This window comes from Chiloscyllium punctatum, chromosome 9, assembly GCF_047496795.1.
Source record: "Chiloscyllium punctatum isolate Juve2018m chromosome 9, sChiPun1.3, whole genome shotgun sequence".
Taxonomy (NCBI): domain Eukaryota; kingdom Metazoa; phylum Chordata; class Chondrichthyes; order Orectolobiformes; family Hemiscylliidae; genus Chiloscyllium; species Chiloscyllium punctatum.
Window position 1 is genome coordinate 38,434,883 of NC_092747.1, and position 19,566 is coordinate 38,454,448.

At 41.8% G+C, this 19,566-nt stretch overlaps 1 protein-coding gene across 6 annotated transcripts in view; it reads left to right on the forward strand.

Annotated features, from left to right (window-relative positions):
• Window positions 1-19,566, forward strand: part of LOC140481305 (protocadherin Fat 4-like) — a 158,476-nt gene that overhangs the window by 109,098 nt on the left and 29,812 nt on the right. The gene's annotated exons all lie outside the window — the stretch shown is intronic.

The window sequence follows — 19,566 nt, forward strand, 5'->3', positions numbered from 1 at the left end:
TATTAATGGGTGAATCACAAGATTTTCTTGAATGAAGAAAAGAGAAATTTCACCTGTTACTAAGCCCAAGACTATGTTGTGCTACCAAGTATCTTCTGAAATATGATTCATTTGTGTATTCTTGAGTCAGGCTTCATTGTCATCTAAATTGTATCATTGTAGGAAACTCTCTTATGACAATATGTCTAACTACTCATGTAATTGTAAAATAAAACAGAAAATGTGAGTTTCTTGAAGTGTACCTCAGTTGAATAGTTTCAATATGTTTAGATAAAATGCTAATTTCTATTCAAATGATTTTATTTATTCCATATTGCTTTTTTGAGAGCTTGCCTCTGATCACCAAGTTTGCACCAAGTTTAGCCTATACCTCTTCCTTTCTAAAAACATTTTTGTTGATGAAAATCTTGGGTATTAAAATCAGGTGATGGAGGTTGAAAATTGATAGTCCATGTTTTATCGGCACAACAATAATAGCTTCCTGATCACTACCAAGACTAACTTCCAATTGCAGATTTTCTTAATTGAATTTAAATTTCACCAGCCACAGATAGGTTTTGAAACCAGGTTCCCAGAGCAGGGACTACAGAATGATTAGTTCAGAAATATCACTACTATACTATCCCCTTTATATTAGAATATCAAATTGAAATATTCTAGACAAACAGATAAGAAAACATATAACATAACTGTTTCCACTTGATATGCTCTTTAGCTAATTCCATTGGAGCCTCAATGGATATTATCATGAAAATATGTGTAGCTCAGAGCATTTTGTTTTCTCTGTGAATAGTCTACAGTAGATAAGTGATAACTGAAGGGGAAAATATTGACCCACGTGTCAATTTATTAATAAGAAACACATTTGTATGTCTTCACATCTTAAATTATATGATATACTATAAAATGCAACAAATCAATTTGTCAATAAATAGGTTTAATATTTTCTCTTTTTAAATCTTAGATTGATTACAGAAAATAGAGCTCAGCAAATTCTGAGCTCCATTTCAAACACTCAAAACATGATATTAAAATATAGATAAATTATTCTTTATAATACATATTATAATCATTTAGATAAACTCAGAAATAAATAGTATCGTGTATCAGACTTAAAATAAATGCTTGAAAATTAAACAAACATTTTAATCATTACTTCTACATTTCTTAAATGTCCGTTCCCGTTCATTTCCTTTCTCTTGCTATCTTTCATAAAAAACATGGGAGGGGCTGGGTGAAAAATTGCAACCAAGATTCAGTTAGTTCACTTTCTACCATATGGGCAATGACACAATGCAATCCTTGACTAATCATCACAATCAGCCTGTTTCAATTAGTCCACGACAAATTGAAGTGGTGGAAGTTTTGGAATATTGAAGTATTCAGTTCCTTCTGATCTTGTTACACTTACAATTAATCATGTCTCAAATTGCTTAAATATTCTATCTCAATAATATGCCCTCTATTATTTTTATTTGTTTTAAATTTCTTAGAGTCATAGAGGTGTACAGCATGGAAACAAACCCTTCGGTCCAACCTGTCCACACTGACCAGATATCCCAACCCAATCTAGTCCCACCTGCCAGCACCCAGCCCATATCCCTCCAAACCCTTCCTATTCATATACCCATCCAAATGCCTCTTAAATGTTGCAAGTACCAGCCTCCACCACTTCCTCCGGCAGCTCATTCCATACCCGTCCCACCCTCTATGTGAAAAAATTGCCCTTGGGTCTCTTTTATATCTTTCCCCTCTCACCCTAAACCTATGCCCTGTAGTTCTGGACTCTTAATTCTAATGAACAGAAAGGCTCTGGCCTGGCCGGTGCTCAGTAAAGCCAAGAGAGCCTTTGATATCATTGGACGTCATGGTCACAAATGTTTATTTTATTCATGGGAAGTGTGTGTCACTGCCTGAGCCATCGTTAGTTCCTCTTGAGAAGGTAGTGGTGAGCTGTCTTCTTCAACTGCTGCAGTATGTTTATTGTAGGTAGACTGAAAAAGTTGTTAGGGAGTGAGTTGCAGGAATTTGACACAGCAATACTAAAGGAGCTGTGTCCAAAACTGATGGTGAGTGACTTGGAGGGGAACTTGAAGATGGTGACATTCCCATGAATCTGCTGCCCTGGTAGTGGTGGTGGTTGTGGAAGCTGTTGTCTAAGGAGCCTTGGTGGATTCTGCAGTGCATCTTGTAGATTGTATACACTGCTGCTACTAAGCGTTGGTGATGGAGGGAGTGAATGTTTGTGGATGTGGGGAGTAATCTATAACCCTGCTTATTGAATTTTCTAGGCTGCCATAGTTTAGAATGCAAAATAGACAGGCAGGAGGCTGGAAGAACACAGCAGGCCAGGCAGCACTGGAAGGTGGAGAAGTCATCGTTTCGGGTGTAAACATTCTTCAGGACTGGGGTGGGAGTGGGGGAGTGCTTCAGATAAAGGGGTGGTGAGGGCAGGGTGGTGAAGTGGGGATAGGTGAAGACAGGTAGAGGGTATGATCTGGTTGGTCATTGGGAATAATGAATCCAGTTGGTGGCAGGGAGCAGTGGAAGGGAGGGTGAGGGGCTGGGAAGGGAGTCATGGGATGGGGAGGTGATTTGAAATTCAATGTTGAGTCTTCTGAGCTGTAGGCTGCTCAGGCGGGGTATGAGGCATTGTTCCCCCAATTTGCGCTATGGCTCGTTTTGGCAATGGAGGAGGCCAAGGATGGTCATGTCGGAAAGGAAATGGTTGGGGGAATTGAAATTGGCAGTGATTGGGAGGTCTGGTTGGCCTCTGCGGGCCCAGCTGCGATGCTCGGTGAACTGTTCCCTAAGTTTACGTTTGATCTCCCTGATGCAGAGAAGACCACATTGGGAGCACCTGATGTAGTAAACTAAGTTGGAAGAGACGCAGGTGAACCTCTGTCTCACCTGGAAGGACTGTTTGGGGCCCAAGATGGAGGTGAGGGGGGTAAGTGTGCCAGCAGGTTTTACATCTTAGCTGGGTGCTGGGGAAGGTACCTGGGGGTGCGGGGGTGTTGTTGGGGAGAGTGGCGGAACCGAGGACTGTCGAAGGGAATGGTCCTTGCAGAAGGCAGAGAAGAGTAGGTAGGGGAAGATGCTCTTGGTGGTGGGGTCTAGGTGGAGCTGGCGGAGGTGTTTAAGGATGATGCATTGGATGTGGAGACTGGTGGGGTTGTAGGTGAGGACAAGGGCCCTCTGTCTTTATTGCATTGGGGGTGTTACAGCAGTAGATCGAGGAATGGAGGTGGTGTAGTGGAGGGCTATCTAGAAGACGAGGGGTAGGAAAAGCGCGTTGCTCAAAACTGATGGACATCTGGGATGCTTGAGAGTGGAATGTCTCCTTGTCCGAGCAGATGTGGTGGAGGCGGAGGAATTGGGGGAATGGGTTGGAGTTGTTGAAGGATACTGGGTGGGAGAAGGTGTAGTCCAGGTAGTTGTGGGATTCTGTGCAGTTAGCAATAAACATCCATCTGTAGACTGTTGCCAGTGAGGTCAAGAAAGGGGAGGGAGGTGTCCAAGATGGACCAAGTGAATTTGAGGGTGGGTGGAAGTTGTGGGCGGAGTCGATGAACTGCACACATTCAGCCTGAGTGCAGGATGCAGCACCGATGAAGTTATCAATGTAACAGAAGAAGAGTTGGGGTGCAGTGCCTGTGTAGGTACTGAAAAGGGACTGTTCGATATCGCCAACAAAGAAGCAGGTGTAGCTGGGCCCATCTGGGTGCCCATGGCAACTTCTTTGATTTGGAGGAAATGGGAGGATTTAGAGGAAGTTGAGGACCAGTTTAGCGAGGCAGAGGAGGATATTGATGGAGGGGGATTGGATGGGTCTATTGGAGAGGAAGAAACAGAAGGTCTGGAGGCCATCCTTGTGGGATATGGACGTGTATAAAGAACACACGTCCATAGTAAAAATAAAGCGCTGGGGGCTGGGGGCTGGGGGCTGGGGGCTGGGAAACTGGAAGTTGCTGTAGAGATGGAGAGCATGGTTGGAATCATGGATGTAGTTGGGAAATGCCTGAACTAAGGGGGAGAGGGTGGAGTTGAGGACTGACGAGATGAGTTCGTTGGGGCAGGAGCATGCGGAGACAATTGATCGGGCTTGTAGATCTTGGGGAGCAGGTAGAACCGGGCAGTGCGGGGCTGGGGGACTATGAGTTTGGAGGCAGTGGAGGAGAGATCACCAGAGGCAATGAGGGCAAGGACAGTGCATTTGATTTTGGCCTGTCAGGTCGTGATGGGGTCACGGACAAGGGAGAGATAGGGCAAGGTTAACCATAGTTTAGAATGTCACATTAATTGTCATTATCAATTGATAAAGAGCCTAGAAAGTTGCAGACATTAAGAAATATGAGTTGTACATATTCACAAATTATTCACAATTATTCACAACAGTGCACTGCTTCACTGTTGTCCTCAGCAAAGACCACAAGATGTCACTGTTCTGCCCGTGTCTGCGTGGGTTTCCGCCAGGTGCTCTGGTTTCCTGCTGCGGTCCAAAGATGTGCAGGTTAGGTGGATTGGCCAAGCTAAATTCTCCATAATGTGCAGGGATGTGCAGGCCAGTTGGGTTAGCCATGGGAAATGTGGGATTAGGGGGATAGGGTGGGATGCTCTTTGGAGGGTCAGTGCAGACTCAAATGGGCCGAATGACCTCTTTATGCACACCAGGGATTCTATGATTCTGTTTTTGTGAAAAATGTCATAATTTTTTAAAGACACAATTTCCATATCAAGCTTTTGGTCACTCTTCCTCATTCTTTGGTTTTGACTTGACATCAGCGTTTTTTCTCACATGACTATGAAGCGCTTCCAGATTTTGTTTTTGTCACTTCAGACCTTCCCTTCAAGAATCATGTGAGGTACTGAGGACTGATTAAAAACCTGAAATGGTCACTCCTTCCATGGTGGGAATTATCTTTACATGAACCAGTTGGATTGTTTGTTCTATATGGCAGGGGAATTTTAAGGATTGCCCACTGACTAAGGTCCACTGATAGCCACCAAATAAGTAAATGGATTTCAACTTGTAGTTGGAGCTCTGGACTGCACTTATCAGAAAAGCCAGCAGAAATGTTTAAACACTGTACCTCCCACCTCAGAGGCAGGACTGCTACCATTCAGCCTTGCTCCTTTTAATATTCCATGCACTATTTAAATTGTAAGTTATTATACATTGCAACAGCAACCTAGTGTTGCAGATAATCCATGTAGGCTTGAATGATCTTAAAGTTAGAGGAGCTCCAAACTCCTTACAGCTGACATGGAAGAAGGCATACTAGAGTGATTTTTACCCAAGCCTGACGCCATTCCTGCCAGTAAGCTAAAAATCAAATGATACAGACACATCCATACTTTATGTGGCAATAAATATGGACAATACAAGTCATTGACAATAGCTGCTGTGAGCTGGCATTATGAGGCCGGCGCACCAATAGATAGAATTTTCCTATAGAAGCCTCTAGCAACACATGAAATTTCCTTTGCCTTCATTTGCATTTGTCAATGCTCTGCTGTGTCAATCTTGGCAAAGATTATCAGTAATTTGAGATGTGGTTTGGCCTAATTAAACACTTTTTTGCAAGGCTTGTGAAGGTTTGTAGCTCAGGTTGAGGTTTAGGGTGTAGGTTTGCTCGTTGAGCTGTAGGTTTGATATCCAGACGTTTCATTACCTGGCTAGGTAACATCATCAGTGGCAACCTCCAAGTGAAGCGAAGCGAACAGGAAATGACATCACCACAAACCCCAGGAACCCCCATCCAGGACAAATACATAAATAGAAAGCAGGAGACAACAGCTTCGCTTCACTTGGAGGTCGCCACTGATGATGTTACCTAGCCAGGTAATGAAACGTCTGGATATCAAATCTTCAACTCAGCGAGCAAACCTACACCCTAATTAAATACTTTCAGAAGCTCGGTTCCTCTCTCACCCTAACCACTTCCCTATTGTGAGACCAGCTTTCTGTTGTGATAATTTCACTTACACACAATTATCCAGCATCATCTTTAATGTGCTTTTTACTCTTGTACCTGGATCTATGACAAATGATGCAATGAATTGCGTCAAAATTTCTGAGCATTTTTACACCTCAGGTGTGTTTGCAGTAGTTCTTAACCTTTTACACATAATTTGTACCAGGTTAGAAAACTTGGTCCTAAATATATGAAACTATAACATTTTAGTTATATACTTGGCACTCAATGGGAATAATGCTGAAAAATTATCATAAAATTTCATCTCCGGGTATATGTCCACAAGCTTACATTTCCTCCAAGCAACTCTTCGAGTCTTGCTTTTTCTTCTTCTTTTGACATAATCTTTCTGGGTCAAGCATGCAAGACTGTCTCCTCCCTTTTTGATTTGTTTTTGTCAATAACCTCTTTGTCCTTCCTTGGGTTTTGAATATCTTCACAATCTGCATATCTACGAACAGTACAATAACCTTTTTGTCTGCTTTCACACAGCTGTGAAGTACCAGAGCTGTCTTTTTGATCCTCCCTCATCTTGTGTGAGGGTAAAAGTCCCTTCTCTTTAACATTTGCTTTGATCTTGGGATCATGTCCAGGCAGGTCTGTGTGGTACTGATGTCCATATTTTAACATATAATGATATAGATCTTTATATCTCTTCATCCTTGCTCAATGTGTCAAGTCACTCTGCTCTGAACTCGGTACAAAGTTCCTATTGTATCCTTTTACTTCTCCAAAATGTAGTAGGATGTTAATGATAAAAATCTAATAATCAGTTGCTCATCAGGGGTTGATTAACTCTGTGGGTTGGTTTATTTAACACAAAGTTAAACAAATTACAAGTTACAAAGCAAACATCACAACAACCCAACTAATCTCTGTGCTTGCAGCTGGCAGATGCACCACAGACTAGTAGCTGGCAGATTCGCATGTTGTACCCAGCATAGCACATGGAGTCGTTAATGGAGAACTCATTTAAAGGCCATGTGCATATATGGCACAACCAAGATCAAAATGAAGAAAATTCCATCTTACTGAGTAGGTGATGGCCTAGTTGTAGGTCCAGAGACTCAGGTAATGGTGAAGGACCTGGGTTCAAATCCCATGTGAATTCCATCAGCGTACACAAATACTGCTCCGCCACATTCATTTACCATCTGGCTTACTAATGCCGTTTAGGAAAGGAAACGGCTGTCCTGATCTTGCCTACATGTTGTTGATTCTTAACTGCCCTCTAGGAATAGGCAATAAATGCTGGCTGCATCCCATGAATTAATAAAAAAAGTCACTGACTGTTGGGTTGTGCAATGTTGGATCCTTTATTAGGTCCACTTCCAAAAAGGGGGTGGGGGTGGGGGGTGTTCGTTGATGAAAACAAACTTTGAACACTTTATTTGATTTGATTTAAACTTTATTGTCTCCGGAGTAAAGCGAGAAGTGTGTTTTGTTGCTATACACAGAGTCATCTTAGGTACAAAGGTACCTGGGTACAAAGTTTAGGTACAAATAGTAACATTGAGAAACAAAGTTAAAAGTTAAAGCATTACTGTTGTTGTTAATATAGAAAAATAAAGAAATAAAGTTAAAAATTTATATTTGAGTCCTTCCTAGTATTAAGTGGAAAAATAAAAGAATAAAGGTAAAAATTCAACAGCCTTTAAGTGTACTCTCTGCATGGGCTCAGTCTCCTCCACTTTGGCACCACTGACCGGAAAATCTTGGGCTTCCTGCTCTCGATACTGCGGATGCCAGGGGACCTCCCTCACTGACACTTTGGGCTCACTCTAACCACAATTTAATGTAAATATTAACACAACTAATTACAAATGTAGCAAACAAATATAATTATAGGGTGGAAGAAAATTGAATTTATAATTAAAGCACTGTTTTAACATTTCAAATCCCTAATGTATCAAATTTTAATATTACAATATCAACTCTGTGCTCAGTGTCCTTGGCAGAGTTTGCTCTGATCAGACAACAGATTGTGCCTTGGAGGTCATCTCTGTGAGAAACACAGGAGGCCTGATCTAACATGGCAGTTTCAGCCGCACTTGCTACAGATGATGGCACTGGGCTATAAATGCAGTGCACGATTTTTTGGCCTCTGTTTTCTCTGGGCCCTCTTCTTCGACAACGGAGCTTTCTGTTTCTCCTTTCGTCTTCCAATGCCTCTTTGAACAGTGAGTCTCCAGAGGTCATCACCTTCTGGCAGCATCCCCCACTTCTCTGTGTCAATGTTCATCAACTTCACATCTCATTTGCAGGTGTCCTTGTAAACAGAGGTACGGATGTTCAGCAACTGACCAAGTGGCCAGTTTACCATGCAAAACATTTTTGAGTATCCAGCTGTAATCTGGTAAATGAATGTGGCGGAACAGTATTTGTGTACGTTGATGGAATTCACATGCTCCAGGACATGTGTGTTGGTAACCTTGTCCCACTAAGAATTGCCCAGGATTTGTGTGAAACAGCAACGGTGGAAACTGTTCAGCTTTTTCTTCTCCATAGCAGATGTTGTACAGATTGTCAATATGTAAAGGAGTCCACTGAGAAGACAGACTTGAAGACCTGAAGTTTGCTGCTCTCAGTCAGATTGCTGTCAGTCCACACTCTATAACTCACTTTTCAAAGAACAGCTGCAGTTTTTCAATGTGTGTGCTGATTCCAGCATCAAATGAGAGATACCTTGCTTGTGATAGTGGAGGCTAGATATGTCAAGCCATACCAGAAGTGGTAGTAGAGTCAGATACATTAGGGACACTTAAGCGACTCTTGAATAGGCACATGGAAGATAGTACAATGAAGGGTACATAGATTAGTCTGATCTTAGAGTAAGATAAAGGCTGGCACAACCTCGAGGGCATTGTTCTATGTTCTATGTTCTATCAACAACCTCTAGCACCACTTTGTCAATGCTAAGAGATGGCAATATGGGAACATCCTCAAAAATAACATTTGTCTTCAAGACATTGTTGATCAAACCAAACTCTTTATAGGCCTGAGAGACTCTATCCACTTACTGCTGAAGGTGTTCCTTGGTATGGAATGCTAGGGCAGCATTTGTGTCATTGAGCAATGCTTTGGTGAAAAATTGGTACACCTTTGTCTAGGACCTCAGATATGCAAAAATGAACAGATTTCTGTCAGTTCTGACGTGCAAATAGATTCCTTCTGCGTATGAACTGAAGGTCATTTGACAGCAACGAAAATAAGAATATGCCAAACACTTCCTGTGCCAGATTGTAACATTGTTTGATATCCCATTCATTGATGAGAACTGACTTTAAAAATAATTTTTTTCACCAGATGTAAAGATTAATATGACCATGGCATATGCAACAAACAAATATTTTCCCAGTGCTGAAAAAAATGAAGTCTATAATTAAAATTCGGTTTTATCATTTTTCCTGTCTAATGTATCAAATTTTAACATCTAACTTTCAATTTAATTCTTAGTGTACCAAGCCTGTTTCAAGAGAACATCATCCTCCCGAATCAATAAGCCTAAACAAATATTACACAGAGATGTGAAATTGCTCGAGCTTAAACAATGAAACAGTCTCTAATAGCTTTGAAATGATCCATTACTTTTTTCTGAGACCTCCAGCAACAAGAAAAGATTTGTTGCTAATTGAAGAAATATTACTTGCTCACAAATAGCTAACTAATTATAGACTGATAAAAGCCTGCATATTCTCTGCCATTCATTATGCTGTGAATATAAACTGAAAATGCTGCTTTGTCACAAAGGAACTGGATCATGTTCCATCAGACTGCTTTTGTTAATGAGACATGTGCATGCTGCAGTCTAGATGATGTAACAAATAATTTTTTAAACATTGTAATCTTTATTTAGCTCAGGGTTTTTATATATGCTCTCAGCGTTTCACATTACTTGCAGTTTTAAACCAGATGTATGGACTCAGCCATTATAAATTAATTGGCAGAGGACTAATTGATGTTCTGGCTAGGTTATCATATGTGTAAGTTATATTACCTCTGAGGAAACTTTCCATAACTTTTAAGTATGGATCAGGAAAACATTATCATTACTGCATTTCTAAAAATGGGATTACTCTTGCATCTAGACATAAAACATCATCTTAGGAATGCATGAAACAATCCTGAACGCTGGTGGTTTTTGGCATAGCATCCCTCTATTCGGCCCATCAAGTCCACCCTGACCCTCTGAAGGGAATCCCATCCAAACCCACCCTCCTATCCAATTCTTGTGACCCAGCATTTCCTCTGGTTAATCCATCTAACCTGCACATCTTTGGACTGTGGGAGGAAACCAGAGCACTCAGAGGAAACCCACGCAGACACGGAGAGAAGGGGAGACAGTCACCCAAGGGTAACGTCAAACATGGGTCCCTGGCACTGTGAAGCAGCTGTGCTGATCACTGAGCCAATCTACTGTCCAGTTTATGAAGTTGAATTACCTATTGTTTGAACTTTAAGACTAGATTCACTTGTGAGCTACCTCCCAGAATAGTTTGGAATAGCTGTGTATAATGAAGTCAAATCAGACAGTGCGACCAATTCACTGAGACTGTGACTGGCTTCCCTATCCCACGAATCACGTACAAATATTTTTGCAAGGATGTGACCATAGTGGTCTGGTCCATTTCCTTTGCACAAGATCAGATTTGTCATTATCCTGGATGACTGTCTGAAAGAAGGAGTTGACCTGAGGCAAAACAATAGCAATGGCAAGGTGATAGAATGGAGGGAGATGGCCATTTATCCATCCATGTAGGCTGTCATTTACGCAACAATGCAGGCTTCAATTTCTTTCTGAGAACTGCTGCAGCTTTCTTGATTTTCTGCATCCTCCTACCATTTAAATCTCACAGCAGCACTCTCTTCAGGACTGGGCAGGCCAGAAATTTCATCTGGATCCTGCAATGAATATTCAGTGCCTTCTGATTTAGGGGAATCATTTGGGTTAGGGGTGGAATCAAATGGTTAAAAAAATCCTGCCCTTTGCTACTGCATTCTGAAGGGAGGAAGAAAGAGCACAGTAGAAAATCCAAGGTCTGCACTGATTTTCAGTAAGCATGAGCTCAAATCCCCCTATGGCAACTGGTGGAATTTATAAAGCTAGAATGAAAAGCTAATCTCAGTAGTAATGGTCATGAAATGACTGGATTGCACATTCACTATAGTTTTTTCAGGGCTGAAAATCTGCCATCCAACAGTATGACCAGGCCTACACCAACATGGTTTAATCTTAACCACACTTGGAGGTGACCCAGCAAAATACTCAGTTGTATTAAACTGCTATTGGAAGCACAATGAGTCACAGATTCATAGAGTGGTACAGCACAGAAATAGACCGTTCGGTCCAATTCATCCATATGGACCGGATATCCTAAATTAATCTGGTCTCATTTGCCAACACTTGGCCCATATCCCTCTAAACCCTTCCTAATCATATGCAAATCCAAATGCCTTTTAAATGTTATAATTGTACCAGCCTCCACCACTTCCTCTGGCAGCTCATTCCATACATGCACCACCCTCTGTGTGAAAATGTTACCCCTTGGGTCATTTTTATTTCTTTCCCCACTCACCTCAAAGCTATGCCCTCTAGTTTTGGACTAGAGCTGGGAATAGACCACGCCCCTCATGATTTTATAAACCTTGATAAGGTCACCCGTCAGCCTCCGGGGGAAATAGCCGCAGCATATTCAGCCTCTCCCGACAGCTCAAACTCTCCAATCCTGGCAACATCTTTGCAAACCCTTTCAAGTTTAACAACATCTTTCATATAGCAAGGAGACCAGACTGAGCACAGTATTCCAAAGGTGGCCTAGCTAATATCCTGACTGTACCTACAGCACATGGATAAGCATGAGGATTCGAGAAACAGCTTTCTGTCACTTCTGGGGCAATCAGGAATAGGCAATGAATGTTGGCCCTACCAATGATATCCTCATATAATGACTTGTTAAACCAATGTATTTTTTACAAAGAACCATTTGGTCCATCTAATATTGTGATGAGCGATGTTATTAATAATTAGAGGTTTGTTGGAGCCTATTTACAAATTTGTTGGGCATTTTCCAATTTGTTGATTGTTAATCCATGACTGTCTAAAGATAACAATGCGTCATTGCAAACATTTAGGTGCAAGGCAACATTAGACATTCATGTTTTTAGTAATAAGGAAAATGTCAGCTGGGTAAGATTTCACGTGATACACAGCCCCAAAAACATTGACTGATCCACCCAGATCCATTTTGAATTGGAGCCAAACGTAGACGCCCAGTGTGTTTACCGAAATCAGATTTCATATATTGAATGCTTATTGCTGGCTATGCATGAGAAATTAATATTTTCTTTGCAGTTTAAAAGGACATTGAACAGAAGAAAGGAAAACTCAGATCATTGATGTGTGTCTTAACCGTTGTCCCCAACTTGAGTTTCCCTTTTTGTATTTTTGATGAACTAACCATATTCCAAACTCAAGGCTGTACTCCTGCTGCTGTAAAACAGCCATCCTTTGTTAGTTTCAGAATGTGGCGGAACAGGAACAACAGGTGGGCTGGACCTCCAAGAGTAGCATATGGTCCTGCAAATAATCTAGTCAGAGAAATCTTGTATTAGGATGGCCTTGCCGGCTCAGAAAATCTAAGTACACACCAAACTGAGGAGCAGTGTAGTGGCAATTGTTGCAGTAGGTCTGTACCAAACTGTAATATGCTATGTACCACACAGCCCTGGATTGTTGTACATCAAGGTTATTTCAAGTTTCACCCGGAAGTAAACACAGCACTAGTCAGCCTGCAGTGTGCAACTGTATCAAGCTGGTCACAGACACATTCTTTCACAACGGAATGATTTCCTCATGTTCCCTGGAAACAAGCGAGAGACTTTGCAACCATTATAGCGTTCCCAGAATTGCAGGGTGTCATCCCATTCTCAGATGTGGTCATCAGAGTTCCTGTCAACAAGGCTGACCCCTTCACGAACTGCAAAATTCTTCCTTACTGTCCTGAAATGATTCATGGGTACTGGCAATTTTCCAGGCAGCTGTCATGATACTGACTTCCTGCAGCAGTCCAGCAATAAAGAATACATGGTACGAGGACAGAAAAGGCCCAAATGATTGAAGGGCTGTGTTGAGGGACAAATGTTTACCAGGTCAGGCACTTCTTCAAAAAGAGATATGTGATTTTTTTTTACATCTAATTGAGAGATTTTCATCCAAAAAGAAACCACATTGACAATGTGGCACTCCCCAGGCCCATACAAAGTGCCAACCTCAATTACTCGGTTATGGCTTTGAATCAGTAACTACATCCAGGTCCTCTAGAATACATCAGTGGCATTGATCTCTACCTGCTTCCATTGCTTTCTATTAACTTTTCTTGAGAGCATCTTCGACTACTGAAGGAAAAGGCCCACTCTCCAATTATTGACTTCCTGCTTCAAGCATGACATTTGCGAACCTTGATGACTTTTATGCTATTTCAGATCCATTCCCCAAAATACAAAGAACAGCAAAGAATAAATAAAAGATTAATAAGGAAGGGTAAATTAGACCGAGAGAAAGCTGGTTGGAAATATATAAAACAGATAGTAAGAATTTCGACAGGTATTTAAAAAGGAAAAGAGTAAACAAAGTGAGCATTGATCCTCATGTGTGAGTGTCTTGTGAATTGGTCAGAAAATTGGGAAATAGTAGATAAATTAAGCAGATATTTTGCATAGAATCACTGCAGAAGATATAATTATAACTTCCAGAGTCAGATTGTGGAAGAGAGCAAGGAACTTGAAACCATTTCAATCACCAGGTAAAAGCACCAATAAAAATATTAGAACAAAAATCTGACAAGTCCCATGGCCCTGATGGGCTTCCCTTCAGGGAGTTGAAAGAATGGTGTGGCTATACAGGACATCAGTTAGGCCACTGTTGGAATATTGCGTGCAATTCTGGTCTCCTTCCTTTCGGAAAGATGTTGTGAAACTTGAAAGGTTCAGAAAAGATTTACAAGGATGCTGTCAGGGTTGGAGCATTTGAGCTATGGGGAGAGGCTGAACAGGCTGGGGCTGTTTTCCCTGGAGCATCAGAGGCTGAGGGCTGACCTTATAGAGGTTTACAAAACTATGAGGGGCATGGATAGGATAAATAGACAAAGTCTTTTCCCTGGGGTCAGGGAGTCCAGAACTAGAGGACATAGGTTTAGGGTGAGAGGGGAAAGATATAAAAGAGACCTAAGGGGCAACTTTTTCACGCAGAAGGTGGTACGTGTATGGAATGAGCTGCCAGAGGAAGTGGTGGAGGCTGGTACAATTTGCAACATTTAAAAAGCATTTGGATGAGTATATGAATAGGAAGGGTTTGGAGGGATATAGACCAGGTGCTGGCAGGTGGAACTAGATTGGGTTGGGATATCTGGTCGGCATGGACGGATTGGACTGAAGGGTCTGTTTCCATGCTGTACATCTCTATGACTCGAAGTGACTGCTGAGCTAGATGTATTGGGCTCAATCTTACCATGTTTTAGAAAAATGTAATTTTTGTCATATTTCATGGAGGGTACAGTGAGCTTTCTCACACTTTTTGATCCCAAATTCAACTCAATAACTACCTAAAAACACCCCTGTTGTGTGGCTTTTATCTAATACTTACCCAGTTCTCCCAATTTCCATAGCCGCATGTATTCATTACTCATGGATGTTCTGGGATCCTTGGCACTGGCACAGGCCTATTAGATAAACATCTGTCATAGCGAAAATGCTGATAGCTATTACTAAGGAGGTTACATCAGGCTAATTAACAAAACTAACGCAATTAGGCAGAGTCAACATGTTGTTGTGAAAGAGAAATCAAAGAGAAATCAAAACTTATTGGAGTTTTTTGAGGAGATAACAAGCAATGTAGGTGAAGGTGGATGTAGTGTGTTTAAGTTCCCAGAAGGCATTTGACAAGGTGCGGCATCAAAAGTTACTCCATATAATAAGGCTTCCTGCTGTAGGGGTTAACATATTAGCATGGATTGTGAATTGGTTGGCTAATAATTATAGAGAGTATGCATAAATTGGTTGTCTTTGGATGGCAAGATGTGATGAGTGGTTTACCAGAGGGATCTGTGTTATTATTTTCAAGATATGTCAATGTGTAGTGAAGAGACTGGAACTAATGGTATTAGATTTGCTAATAGTACAAAGATAGGTAGGAAATGATGTTGTGCAGAAAACAAAGAGGGCAGTATTCTTGCAGCCCCTGAATGACATGGACAATTGTGATTCAGTTGGGAAATATGTGGCCAGATTAGAAAAATGAGATTCTCAACATCGAGAATGTTTGCAAGTCCATTTTAAACAGGAAATGTCACTATTGAGTGGTGAGAGACCCATTTGCATGCATTAACATCTCATTATTATGGATGTAGTTTGCTACCCTCCAATGCGTTGGAGACAAACCCGATAATGAAAGTCAGGATGGATGCCTTGCAATGCCAACTCAGCTTGCTCCCCTGGGTTTCTATCTGGGGCAACAGTTCTCAACATCTTCGGGCACCCTCCATGGGGAGTGACTGACTGAAGTCCCTCCATCCTCAGAGGTTGGATTTGAACATATATAAGTCTAACCACATTTTCACAGCAAACTTCTGAATCACTGAGAATACCATTATGCGCCTTAATGCTTTGTGACAACGCACTGACACTTTTTAATGAAATGCTGCTGCCAGGCCACTTTGTGCAGGGACAGATTTCACTTCAGACTTTGCCACTTGCTCTCTTAGCACTCAGTCACTTCATGCTTATTTAGATGCTCACAGTATCTCGGCCTCACTTTTTAGGACTTTGCTGCCTCATTCAATACTTATAGCTGACAGTGTTTCTGTCTTGTTTTGCCTTTTAGCAGCTTGTCTGAGTTGTCAGCAGTGATCAATTAAGAGTCGGCTGTTTTGCTGTACAGCACCTTGCTACATCACCTTACAGAGTCAAGAGTGTGTTTCTGGAAAAGCACAGCAGGTCAGGCAGCATCTGAGGAGCAGGAGAATCAACATTTCTGGGATAAGCCATATGAAGGGCTTATGCCCAAAACATCTATTCTCCTGCTCCTCGGATGCTGCCTGACCTGCTGTGATTTGCCAGCAACACACTCTCGACTCTAATCTCCAGCATCTGCAGTCCTCACTTTCTCCTAAGTAACCTTACAGTACATATCAGTGTGATAACGTGACAAACACCTTGCATGTACATCAACCAAATGGCTACAGCTCAAAGCTTAAAGAGGGTAATTGTCAGCGAACTCATGGGGATCCATTACCAGTCAGGAGGTCCCGACATGGTCAGTCATTGAGACCGCTGATCTCAGAACAGGGCCAGGAACATAGTCAGCTGGCTGAATGGAGTGGCCAGCTTCACGGGGTTCCATAACATTACAGTCCCAGGGAGTGAGCCCCAGTCAGTCCTGCAGGTATTGTGTAACCTGTCTGAGGATTACAGTAAGAGTGGTGCAGAGATCAGACAGGGATCTGTTCATTTATCAGTCAGAGCTGTCCTTCCAAGTCAGTCAGGGTAAATCAAGGTGGGTTTTCAGGGGCTACCATTGTGTAGGGAACCCTGGAAAATCATTTTGAGGGATTGGAGGCAGTGTGTTGGATGCAGAAAGGGTAAAAATTGTGACTGGATGATTCAACATATAAGGGTAGCAGATAGACTATATCGACTACTTAGAAAATAGAAAAAGGTGTAGGCGCTGAAAGCCTGCTCTGCCATTCATTATGATCATCCTGTTCCTGCTTTTCCCCCATAACCTTTGATTTCTATAGCCAATTCCTTGAAATCATTTCTTGTTTTAGCCTTGGCTGCTATCCACAGGCTTACGACTCGCTGAGTGAAGAAATTTCTCCTCATCTCAGTCCCATTTGCTGAACCTTTGGTTCTGGAGTCGCCCATCATTGTTCCTGCATCTATCCTGTTAAATTGTTATAGTTCTTTTGAGAATTCCCCCCCTGATTTTCCTGAACTCCAGCGAATAGAATTCTAACTTTTGAACCTCTCCTCATACATCAGTCTACCATTCTAAGAATTAGTCTGGTAAACCTTTGCTGCATTTTCTGTAGGGCACGAGTATCCTCACTCAGGTAAGGAGATCAAAACTGCATACAATATTCCAGGTATGGTCTCACCAAGGCCCTGTATAATCGCAGCAACACATCCCTTCTCCTGCACTCAATTTATTTTGATGATTATGTTTTGGTAGACATGGGTTACTGTAGGAGGAAGGGGTCATCGATGGTCACAACCACCCTGAGTTTAACACAGGGACAGTGTATTACAATGGTTGGCGTGGCTAAGCTGGAGACCTAGGACTAAAGGATCATTTTTGGAGATGAAAATTTAAGTGGAAGAGTTGGTTAGGAACATGTGAAGATTCAGAACTGGTGGGGCCAACAGTGAGTCCAAAGTACGAAAGGAACAGGAAGATTTAGAAGGAGTCACCTATATTAGCAGGCTGACCCTGCAACTTACTGTGTCAGGTATGATCTGTGTTTCTTCCAACCTCATCTGAATTGCAAATTGGCAATGGAAGTTGAAAATGGCTGCCACCATGTCAGGAATGGGCAGAGTTAGTGTATTTTTCCTGTTTGAGAATGTGACTCTAGTTGTGAGTAATGCCCTTCAACAGGTAATTATATCAATTGCAGTACAGGTAATCAGCGAATCCTGCATGTGAGCAATGATGTGGCATACAAATCCTAGTCACAAGCAATCTTGACCATATCATTGATCATTACTGATGAAAGACAGTCACCTCTATGAAGCAGAAGTAATCACAGGAAATCTTTAATTGTTAACCACAGACTACAATTCACAAATCCAAAGTCTCATAGGCTGCGTAAGGCATGGAGCTGATTGCTTCTCACCTCAAACTGTTAGTATTTGTCAATATGGTCTTTATATGATGCTGCCTTTCATTGGTGTTGGCAGGGATGCCAAAGTTTCAGTAATCCTACCACACTTACAAAGATCTTACAAAGAGTTATGATGCCAGTCAATCATCCCTTGGCTCTTGCTTTTGTCATCCATGTCACCTCCACTACTCCTGCCAATCTCTGCACATTCCTCAGTAAAGAATTTGGATTGGATGGAACTCATCCAAAGGTTCTTTGAGAACTTAAGGGTGTGTTAGTGGACTCCTGGCAAAATGTATCCTGGAATTTGTTAGACAAGCTATGGTCCCTGAACTATGGACAATGCAAAAGGATCCAGTAAAGATTAGCTTGTCTCATATCATTATGAGGAAAATTTCTGGAATCAACTATCAATTAAAGAGGAAAAGGTTGAGATCTCCAAGACCACAGGGCCACCAGTGTCTCCTTATACACAACAGGCAGCTTATTGAAAAAGCACAAGTGCTTTTCTCTCAGCTTTTGATCCTTTGATTTGATTGGGTAAACTCACTAATTGTAGATCTGCAGCTTTCTGCTAAATCCCTCAGGACATGTAAGAACTTGCTGAACCTCAGAAATTTTCAGCAGTAAATGCACTGGTAAGAGTCAACATGAATTTACAAATGGTCCCTGTTGAAACTAATACCTGGGGATCTAGATAGAGAGAACAAAGTAAATTTGTTTTATTAGACTTTTAGACAAACTTTCAGTTGTCTTTTTCAGAAAATTGGTAGGCAATACCAATATATACAGAAGGAATAACTTGTAGTTGGTCAATGGATAGTGGAGGGTTTGTGTACATACTGAGTGCCCTGGATGGAATGTTCTGATGTATGGTGCATTGCAGCATCAAGTGCCTTGGACCAACTCTTCAACATTTTCATAAAGTGTTGGTATCATCACCTCAAATATAAGATGAAGGTTAAGTTAAGTTAAAATAGAAGCTCCAAACATCGAGTTAAGAGTGTTGTTAACAAATAAATTGAATTGCTGGTGGGTATAAAAATGATACAAAGTGTAGAAGTTATGAAGTCCACATCAATCAGCATATAGCGTCTTGCATGCTGCCTGGAACTTTCACTGGCGTGGTATATAACAGACCTGGAAAGGTATAGAGGAGACCTACCAGAATGATGAGAACAGGGGAATAAAATACATCAGTCCCAGTATTGGAATTTTTTTTTTAGATTTTTAGATTACATACAGTGTGCAAACAGGCCCTTCGGCCCAACAAGTCCACACCGACCCTCCGAAAAGCAACCCACCCAGACCCATTCCCCTACATTTACCCCTTCACCTAACACTACAGGCAATTTAGCATGGCCAATTCACCTGCACATCTTTGGACTGTGGGTGGAAACCAGAGCACCCGGAGGAAACCCACATAGACACGGGGAGAATGTGCAAACACCACACAGACAGTTGCCCAAGGCGGGAATTGAACCGGGTCTCTGGCGCTGTGAGGCAGCAGTGCTAACCACTGTGCCACCGTGCTGCCCCTCTGAACCCAAAAGACTGTCCAACGGCCAACTGGCGCCCATGCCTGCCCCCCTCCCGGAGGTCAACCTGGAGGTCTTCTTGGACAGAAGACAATTGAAGAGGGTTCTGACTGAGGTATTTGAAATAATAGAGAGATGTAGAAATGAGTCAGAGTTACCTAATTTGGGACA